This window comes from Amblyomma mixtum, chromosome 9, assembly GCF_055824585.1.
Source record: "Amblyomma mixtum isolate Tamu chromosome 9, ASM5582458v1, whole genome shotgun sequence".
In the NCBI taxonomy this organism is placed as follows: Eukaryota; Metazoa; Arthropoda; class Arachnida; order Ixodida; family Ixodidae; genus Amblyomma; species Amblyomma mixtum.
In genome coordinates, this window is record NC_143020.1 from 83,403,724 (window position 1) to 83,414,844 (window position 11,121).

At 46.6% G+C, this 11,121-nt stretch overlaps 1 pseudogene; it reads left to right on the top strand.

Annotated features, from left to right (window-relative positions):
- Window positions 1-379: 379 nt before the first annotated feature.
- Window positions 380-9,344, top strand: LOC149329909 (retinol dehydrogenase 7-like; annotated as a pseudogene).
- The last annotated feature ends 1,777 nt before the right edge of the window (window positions 9,345-11,121 follow it).

The window sequence follows — 11,121 nt, forward strand, 5'->3', positions numbered from 1 at the left end:
GAATTATGAGAATATGGAGTCCATATGATATAAAAAAATATATGGACATCCACAAGTTTTTCTATGGAGTTCATAACCTCTCCATAAAATGTGTATGTTTATAAAACGTGCATGACATCATATGGAGTGTGTAAGTTTCCATACACGCCTTCCATAACGTCCATTCCGACTCCATACTGAGTCCATATAATTCATATGTAAATATGTGGAATTATGGGACTCGCCTTATGAAAACTTTCAGTTTACCTATGTGTGTCAAACGTTGCGAGAGCCGAGAATTCTCTTGCGCTTACCAAACCTTTGTTCTGGTCTTGTCTATCACGCCTACTATTTAAAAGGTCGAAGTGCTCGGGCTTCTCAAGAAAGAGCTTTGTCAAGCATGCTGACAGTAAACAGACTCTTGGTGCTCGTCGCTCCGTGCCTGTGGGCCCTTGGATCAACGGTGCCCGTGGTGCAGCAAATCGCCACAATGTTCGGCTTCGCCATGCTTGTTCTGCTCGTTGGCTACTGGTCCCTGTGGTACGGTCGACGACAGCTCTTCAACAGATCTGTCAAGCCCAACAGGAAAGCAGTGCTCATCACGGGTGAGTTCTCGTCTCGGTCGAAAATAAACGGCCTAGCTGTTTGCAGAAATAAAGCGGAATGCGTTCTGCTCAGTTTATAAAAACGTAGGGGCCGATGGAAAGGAAGCGCTGAGGAATGCAAACACACTGTTATGTTCAGAAAAGAGGAAGTGGGCGTGGAATGTTAGCTTGAACTTTTAAGACTTCCGGTGGCATGTCTTAATTTCTATGCCGAGCTCGTTGTCTCCATTAGTTTGGTGTTCCTTATCGCTAGGCCAGGTTAAAACTTCCGTCTTGTAGCCCATCGCAATAACGTGTGTTCGCGTAGAAGGTCCGGCACAACATGTGCCCTATTTCGACTGCCCGCAGGACAGTATGAGAACATACCTGAGGAGCAACACAGGCTCGAGAGAGCGCGCGAGTTGTTATAATGTATCATGCCATTTTGACTGAAGAATGTATCACAAAATTATACCAGCAGGAGGGACACCATCATCATCAGCAGACTGACAACGCCCACTGCAGGGCAGAGGCCTCTCCCATGTGTCTCCAATTAACCATGTTCTTCACCAGCTGCGGCCAACTTATCCTCGCAAACTTCCTAACCTCATCCTCCCAAATAGCTTTCTGCCGACCCCTGCTACGCTTGCTTTCTCTTAGAATCCACTCCGTTATCTTTAAGGATCAGCGATTATCTTGCCATCGCATTACATGCCCAGCATAGGCCCATTTATTCCTCCTGATTCCGGCTAGGATATCATTGACCCGCGTTTGTTCCCTTACCTACTCCGCCCGCTTCCGGCCTGTTATCGTTACACCTATCATTTTTTCTTTTCATACATCACTGCTTTGTTTAACAGTACCTTTTTCTGGGCTAGTTGATGTGACATTGTGTTCAGGAAAGTAAAAACAGCGCTAAATTCTACACAAACCACACAGAAACAGGACAGCGCCCGTCCTGTCCGTCTTTCTGTGTGGTTTGTGCAGAATTTAGCTCTGTTTTTACTTTCCTGAACACTGCTTTGTCCTTAGGTTAAGCGGAACCCTCTTCGTTAGCCTCCACGTTTCTGCCCCATAGGTGAGCACCGGTAGGATACAGCTATTGTATACTTTTTTCGTAGGGGACATTGGTGCACTGCCATTGTTGATCTGAGAAAACTTGCCTCAGTTTTCCTATCCTGGACAAAAAATGACGGGCCCTTACCCTCTTACACAGTACCTCTTGCACTATCGAAGTCAGGGCTTCGCGTTCCTGCTGATTTCTAGATAAACGCCAAATCTTCAAATTATCAAATACTTTTTGGCCGTTCATAGTGTGCTGTGAGCCGTACATTGCATTGAACAGTATCGTTTTTGAACTCGCAGGATGCGATACCGGTATCGGGCATTATCTGGCCGAACGACTCGCCAGCGATGGATTCCTCGTGTTCGCTGGATGCTTGGACGCATCTGGAGTGGGTGCCAGAGCGCTAAAGGAGCGATCCGGCATCCGTGTGCTGCAGATGGATGTCACCGCAGAAGAAGAGGTTGAGGCTGCGGTAGAAAAAGTGGAAAAAGAATTGGACAATCTTGGTGAGCGACACCGCGCAGACGTTCGCTGCATCGTCGGAATAACTGAATTCACTCAAATGTGCGTGCGCTGTGGATCTAGGCTCTACCAGTCTTTTGATCAACTGTATTTGCGGAAAAAGAACGAAAAAATGCTGTATACAAGCTATACACTTCGTTGAGAAACGTAGTTCCCACGGTCAGTTCCCGGCCTCAGGTAATGTGAGGCCCCACAGCTGAACGAAACAAGCAGCCCTTGGCCTAATCACAGGTCGGCTGTAATATTAAAGAATATGGCCTGTAAGGAATTGAATTTACGGCGTGTTTCTAACGGCAAACCAGAGCAAGTTTTCTTGCTCCGCAAAACCGAAAGAACTTGTGTCAATCGCTGATTTGGATTCAGATTCTGAATTCTGATTGGACCGCGACTTCATGGTTCCTAGACTCCCAAGAGTATTTGCTTCTTCCCGGATTCGGAGAGGTGCTCCGGATCGCCGTTTGCAATTCGTCTTCAGTGACAGAACTCGGATTTCATAGATATATGGCTGCTGAAGAGACTTTCCGTGGTCAAATGCACCGCCATAGTAGTGTGAGTAACCAGAATGTTATCGTGCGGGTGATAACCGCTTTTTTCACATGATGTGGCGCCTCCTGGGGAGTGGCCATAAATCGCCAAACTTCGTGCAGCTTGACAGCTGCCGCCATCTGTCGCATGCGCTTGTCACTAACGTGAACTGCGCGTGCGTAGTAGGAGCTGGAGGTTTGTTTTCAACCAGTGGAGCTGAGGAGAGCTAGGTGCGCATGCGCGGAGCGGCCTCGTGGAAAAGGCGGATTGTCTACGACGTACGGAATGGGACCGGTTGCTCCAGAGAGGTCGGTTGCTCCAGAGAGGTCGGTTGCTCTGGCCGCTCCAAACACTCTCACATTAAAAAAAGAACGCACAAATCGGTTACAACTCCGTGACAGTAATGTTCGGTGCTAGCGAATGGAGAAATTTCAGAAAAGGTGGGTCACTTTGTGGTAGTCGCGGGAGGGAGGTGTGGTGGTGAAGACCCCCCGGGGGGGGGGGGGGGGGGGGGAGCTCTAAATCCCGATATTACGTTTCCGGATGTCGGGAAGTGATGAGTACACATTAAACAAGCAACCGTGTCCTCTGAGGAGCATACTAGAGAAAACATTACTCTTAACTTTTTTTGAGACTTTGGGGGCACCTGTTCTAGCCATGTACCCCCACTGACAGTGGCCTGCTATCTGCGTCAAGGTGGTCATGACAGCTCGCATACCATCTGTTTAGTTTGACATGAGTTTTGGGAGTTCTTTATAATAGGGATCAATTCGGGAGAGCTCAGAAGGTGTGTGTGTGTGTGCGTGTGCGCGTGTGTGTGTGTGTGTGTGGGGGGGGGGGTGTCGTTTACAGTATAACTAGCCTATGCTACGCCTGGGCTGAACTTCTGCATGTATACGTGCGAGTGGCTTAGCATATTTTGCATGCCACGCGCAGAAAATGAGGATAAACTCGACAGAATGCATTGACTTCTATGAACGATCTTTAGGAATCCACTTCTTGAAGAGTTGCACATTGTGTTTCTTGGGTGTATCTGAAAACGTTTTTTCCTAGCAGGAAAATCTGGACCTTCGATTGTTGTTACCTTCGGGCAAAGAACGGATTAGAAACAACGCTATAACCCTTGTGGCAATGGCCCAGTGATCTAAGGCGTCAGACGAGCGCGGTTCATATTGCTTTCGGGCGCGTAGTAGAGAACATGTGTGCAGTGAAAACTGCTATACGAAGGCCAACCCGGCGGTTCTTTACGTTGACCGTGGTCACCGCACGGGGACACATCTGCGAAAAGAGCCGACGGCGGCCAGTTGCTATGGCAACCTGCTGCTGCGCTTCCCGACAAGTGCAAGAAGCACAGCGGTAACTTTCGCTGGGTTTACCTCTTTAGGCAGCATAGTGTTAACACTTGGCAGTTTCTTTTTCTCAGGTCTACTTCGCTTTGATTTCACGGGAGTGGTGGGAACGGATGCAGATGCGTTGAGGAGTACGTGACCATGGCGCCATTGGGGATTTCGAAAGACAGACGCGATAGTGTGGAGCACAGACTCATAATAAACACCTGTATTAAAACAATATCAATAGTGAATTGCCAGATTTCCTGCCATTTTTCGGGGCCAATTAAGGAGTGGCATCCACAGCTCTGCCGGGTCACCCCATGCATCCCATGCATGCACAACACCTCATGGACAAAGCCTACCCGCAACACATTACCCTACAGGACAGGCAGCCGTTCCTGTAAAGAACAAAATAAGATCTCCAGAGGAAACACTCTGTGAGCTCAAATGCTTTATGAATGTTTGTCAGCCGTTCGCCTTTTTTTCACCCTTTCCTGCAGTCTTATGGGCCGTGGTGTGCAACGCTGGTGTGGGGAGCATGGGCTACATAGACCTGCAGCCATTGAGTCGAGTGCGCCGAGTCTTCGACGTCAACACATTCGGCGTGCTGTCCGTGGCTAGCGCGTTCCTACCCCTCCCCAAGAAGACGCGAGGAGGACGGATCGTGGTTGTCTCCAGCCTGCTGGGTACGTAACGCCTTTCGTTGTTCAAACTGATAAACGGGAAGAGTATTTAGCCGGCGTCATTCCCGTTCCAGACAATGTTTCGCAGACGCTAGCCATATCTGTCTCACTGTTAGCGCAACTGTATCGCTCCCAACTGGTCTGACTGTCACCTATCGACGGACAACGGAACAAAAAAAAACGCGGTCTTTGTTTTGAATTGAATTGAATTGAATTATATTTCGGATTGTCAAAAATCGTGCAGCCCGGGGCTAAAGGCAGATAAATTCTGCCTGACGGGGCCCCGGGCCCCAAGCAAGAAAAACAAAAGTACAGAAACAAGTTTACAGCAGCAACACTGTGGGGAAATGTTTAAAGAGAAACTTACATCAACACAAAATAGGAAATGAATGCATCCACTGAAGCACGAGACACACATTGCATGAAACACTACACAGCGGACAAGGCCTTAAACATAACGTATCGAGCAAATAGGGAATAAGAAAAGCGCGTTAAATACAAACAGTTCAAAGCAGTAAAATTTAATAACACTTTTAAATGAACGAGCAGTTTTGAAATCCTGAGACAAGGTGCAAATGAATGGGAGTTTGTTAATTAAGACCGAAACAGCGTACGAGGTCATCTGCATACCGTAATTAGTTCTAGTGCGAGGAGTGACCTACAGTACTTTTTTGTTCCACTTGGTTGATTCTGGTGATGGTACTTGTACAGAGGCAGGATGGCCGTTAGGAAATTGCTTCGCCTAGGTAACTTATTTGAATGAACGCGTCTCTGTCGCTGTCCCATATGGCCAAGTGGGACCCGAAAACTTCAAGAGTGCATTTGTCACTTCGCCGCTCAGTTTTTGAACCTCCATAGCTCACAAATGGCTGATAAACTCCATGGCTCACAAACGATGCACGAGACGTCGTACAACGGAACGTTCATTCCTCTTAGGTTGCACAGGAGTGCCTCACGCGCGGCACAATAACAGGGGCACAGTAAAAGAAAGTGATTGACATCACTAAAACGACAGCACAACTGTCGCACTCCAACCTTCATGATAGGCGTTGAAACTACTTGTACATTGTCAGCTCTGCCAGTCTTATTTAATGTGCTGGACGTTACTTTATTTCCTCATTTTTCTTCGTAGTGCATCTAGACATGTAGGAACACCTATTGTCCCATATTGTAACGGCAGTTTCCCAAAGACCGGCACACACCAATCAGTCGCGAAAATGATGGTATCGATATGCGAACCAATTATACGCCAGTGTTCGCGTTGGTCATCGGATGTGGAATGGTACGCCTTACCGATAGCTGAGGAATCTCGTCCGACATGAGTTGTAACAGTTTGAGCGCAGTCCTGCGTAATATATCATAGAAAAAATGCGTACTGTAACAGGTTATGAAGACGTATATACTGCAATCCTCTCTTCCTTGCAAAAAGAATAAAAAAAAGGAATATAAAAGACTTCCTCGTTCCTACTTCTCGCCAGCGCGATCAAATCGAGGCTGCTGTCCCACATTTTCCGAAAAACCGAAGCGGTGACCTTGTGGTAGAGCATCCGCCTAGCATTGGGGAGCTGCCGGGTTCGATCCCCAGTGCCACCGGATATCAGCCGGTGTGATTTTCGGCAGAAAACTGCTGTCTGTAGCGGCCATAATGGTACCTGCCAGAATCACGTGAACCGAAAAGATCGTTGTTGCCATATTAGTACACCCTGTGTTTGTCCGCTGGCTATCGCATGGTAGTGCCACAAAGGCTGCCACCGCAGTTACCGAGGATGCGGAGAGGGTATGCGCGGAAGTGTTAATCATGTTTTCGACATGGACAGGACAATGGGGTAGGACGTGTGGTCCCGACTGGCTCAAAAAAAAAAGGGAGGGGGGGGGTAGTTGGTGAGCATTGACAGAGGATTTCGTTCTGCGCGCGACTAAATTCAGGTGATGGTAATTAAGGCTTAATATAAGCACCTGACGCCACTTATTATCGGGAATAAACGTCTTGAGGACGCTTACAAAGTGATTCGGACCTATAGAATACATGTTTTTCAGCGATTACTCAATTCAATAGCACGGATTAAAGAACTCGAGTTTGAGTTTCTCCCCCATAAGTGCGGCCACAATCCGGCGGCTAATAATACAACAGTCGGTTTCGTTTACGGCTCACACGTCCCGGAGACTTTTGTTCCCGACTGTAAAGATAAAGACAAACTTTATCTTCCATGAAAAAAGATGAAGGGAGACGGGGCTATAAGCTGCAACCGCAGCTTGACTGGTCCCCGACTTCCTACATGAAAACGACTGGTGGCAGTTGACAGCAAAACGCTAGACAAGAAGAGCATATCAGAAGAACAGTCGTTGACACGGTAAATGTACTAATGCCTATGGTAACAAAACATGGCAGCAAAACATGATACTAAAAAAATGTAAGGAAAGAACGGTGCGATATCAGTGCACGTTAAAGAACCCCAGGTGGCCGAAATTTCCGGAGCCCTTCGCTACGGCGTCCCTCATAGCCTGAGTTGCTTCAGGACGTTAAACCCCAATAAACCAATAAACCAAATCTAAGGAAAGTAAATTTATACCATCATAAACAATGATGACTCACCATTCGATATAGCAGTGCACTTGCATTTGAACATGTTTACTGAAAAAGGAGGACATCATATTTCAGGATTGACAACAACACATCTCTTTTTTAATTATACAATATTAACTGCGGTTACATACAGTTTGCGTTTTATTGAAGAAAAATATTCTTAAGCTGCCTAGAATTCAGCGCTAAAATATCTGCATCTTTAGACAAATAGGAGCTTAAGACCGAAGGAATGCGGTGTTTTAGGGTTTGTGCAGCGTAATTTGTTCTGCAGGAACCAACACGGAAGAAAGCACCTCATCGGCCTGCCACTGTAAAAACGGAGCTCATTGAGTTATCGATTTTCATTGACTGAGAAAAGGTTTGTGTGGTTATTCACGGAGGGGTCATCCATTCATCAGGCTTCATGACATTTCTCGAAAACCCAGGAAGGGCACCATTTCCCGAGTGTGGCGTACTGCACGTCTAAGATGGCCGCCATTTCACTGGCGGACGGACTGCGGCGACAGTACTACGGCAAGGGCGTCCACGTTTGCACAGTCGAACCGACGGCATACAGGTGGGTTTATTTAGAGCAGTTAGCTCCGCTTTACTGTGTTTTGGGGTTAGAGGGTAGAGTGATTTTTCAGGTGTGAATATAGTTCCTGCTGCGAGCGCTTGAATTAACTTTCACAGGCCCGTGTACTGTGCGATGTCAGTGCACGTTAAATAACCCCAGGTGGTCGAAATTTCCGGAGCCTTCCACTACGGCGTCTCTTATAGCCTTAGACGCTTTGGGACGTTAAACCCATAAACCAAACCAAACCTTTCAGGCGCCAATTTTTTGTTTTGACTGAAATCAATTGTTTTTTCACCTAAGTAGTATATTCAGGCCTCAAGAACGGGAATTTGTTAGTTTTCGAACGTGAAAGACCAGCAGGTAAGTTTTTAAACGATGTGAAGAATTCCGTACAAAGTGTCAGATTTGTTAGAAATAGTAACATCGAAATGTTCTCGTGTGTCAGGTAAACGCCCTAGGGATCGTAGAATCACTTTGTGTTTCGAAGATTCACATTACGCTCGAAAGTGAGCAAAAACAATCGATGTTATCACTCGCGGCAAAATCTGTCTGCACAAAAACGGCGGACAAAGTGCTATAGAGCTCACTCACTCTTATGTGAAATATTATTTACTGCATCCGCTACATGGTACAAAAAAGCAGCTTATTTGCAAGAAGGGTGTTAAAACTTACTGAAGTAATGAAATCTCTGTTAAGTGCTCCAGTTTCTCAGAAAAAGCTGCAAGTTTGCCGCTTACGCAATTATGTACAAAGCGCCTGAAAGGGTTAATACTTATTTTAGTACAGCTATCAGAGCTAGGAATACACCACAACTTAACTATGAGACAGGGACAAAGGATGGACGGGACACCACCGCGCTGGTGTCACGTCTTTTCTTTGTCCTTGTCTAAGAGTCACACTGTGTTCTATTCCTAGCGGTCCCTGGTTACCGACTAGCCCGATCAGCCATGCTCGCAACCTACCACAGATTTAGAAAGGTATATGTCTTCTTCTGTCACTGTGTGGCTGTGCTCATGTGGCGAGTATTTGGGTCATGGATTCTTTTAACTGTCCTCTATCTGCACGTGGCAGCGGGGCTGGCTCGGCTTGAGGCTGTCGGCAGGCCCGTGCACTCTCCTTGTCATCCTTCTCTCAGTCGCAGCAGCAACAGCAACAAAATTGCCGTACATTTCAGGACTGCCATTGTCGACCATGACTTACTGGAAAAAGTTATGGACGACGACTTCAAGAAGCTGGCCCCGAGGGTTCGAGAAGGACTGGACGAGCAGTTTGTGAACAGGCGTAAGCTCGCCACTAGACGTCTCTTGCGTTGGTTTTTGCGGGACGATCCTCGTGAGGCCACTGACGTGATAAGGACTGCCGTGCTAGAGCTGGCGCCCAAGGCTTACTACACGTCTGGCGGTTTTATAGATCACATTTACCGGCTGCTGATGGACCTCCTACCAGCAGAAGTCCTCGACGAAGGAATTCATTATGTTCGAAGCATGGCAGTGACGCTTTCAAAACAAAAATAAAAAATATGGCGCAGATCTTGTCGTCGATTCTCAACCGCAGAGTCTGTTTTGTAATTATTCTCCCAACGTGCATGACGTCACAGAGCGCAGTAACGCCTGGCATCTCCTCTGCTTTGAATAGACTAGAGTTTTATTGATAGATCTCTGTTCAGCGTATTAAGTTCTCTTAAGTAGATCTCTGTTCAACGTATTAAGTTCTCTTAAGTAGATCTCTGTTGAGCGTATTAAGTTCTCGTAAGTAGGATTCTAATCTGCTGACTCGTATTCATGTTTCGAACGGATAACAAATCTGTACACAATAAATATAGGCATAAGTCTGCATTTGGGAAGTTAAAATACACGTATTCTAGTAATTCCGTGCGTTACTAATTACAAAGACAATTTACGGGTTCAAAGGTAAGCTATTACAATTGTAAACTTAGGGTATTTATATGAATCTACATAATCCGAAGAAATCGCCCCGGTACTGAAAAGATGCGCCATCCTCCACAAGTCTCCTTCCCCCACCCCAGCTAGGTTTGATGCGTAAATACCGGAGATCGCAGATATGGGCTCAGTAAGAGATACAGTCAATCAGAGTGTGAAGAAACCTTGAACTTTGTTGGGAGAGTTAAGCTCCGGCAACATCTATGACATCGAGGAGTAACACTAATCACACCAAGTGATAGACGGCGGGCAAGGCGTTTTTGGAGCGAGAGCTCTAATCTTCGGGGTACAACTTCCAGTTTCGATGTGGATGACACAATGACCTTCAATGCCTCATAATGTCAAGCCGAACTTAACTGCGTGGTGGTATAGCCCAAGCTATGATAGTATGACCACCGGGTGCCTGACCTTGACCTTTGACGTTGACCTTGACATTTGATTTCAGTCAGTGGGCACCACATCGACAATGACCTTCAGGGACTCAAAGGTCAAACTGAACTTAACAGCGTGGTGGTGTGGCCCAAGCTATGGTAGTGATCATATGACCACTGTGTACCTGACCTTGACCTTTGACCTTTACATTTGATTTGATACAGTGGATACCACGCTTAACAGAGCTTTCACTCGCATAACTAGGTTCGAGCCTAATTGAACCCGAACCATTTTTTTAAAGATCTCCCGAACCGGTCTACTTTTTCCGTCGCTTAGGCAGGTATGCGACAAGCGCGCAATGTGAACAAGAGAGCCGTCACCCAGACAGCTGTTTGATTCCCGTACATCATCCTAGCAGTTCCTGCGTGGTCCCCTTCTATACAGACTGCGAAGGCTCCGCTCTTGGGGTCAACTAAACCCTACAGCGCCACTCAACGGCATGATTTGCGCTGCTGCATTGTTGGTTAAAAGTCACACACATAAAAAAACTGGGATGTTGGTGAGTATCAAGTCGAGTGACCGAGAAGATTATTGAATACAACTTAGTTTGGTTTAGTGGGTTTGCAGAACAACTTTTTCATGCAAGGTGGCGCTGCCCACCACCCCGAAGGCAGAACGCAGTTTTTCGCACAGTTGAGAGCCGAGCTATGTGGACGCATGTTTAGGTGCTCCTAGATCACGCGTGGAGACCGGACCGACTGACGACTGCGAGAGCGATGCGACTGCGTAAAATAGATGAATACTTTCTTTAAATATTTTTAAAGTAGGGTGTGTTTAGTTTTTAGTCTGTTAGTGGAAGTGCAGGATAAAGAATAGAATTTAGGCCAGTGACCTATAATCGGCCGGATCTATTCTGGCCGGCAGTTATATTTTTTCAGTGCTTATTTGTGTGTTAACTTTTTTAGAAAGATAGTTATTC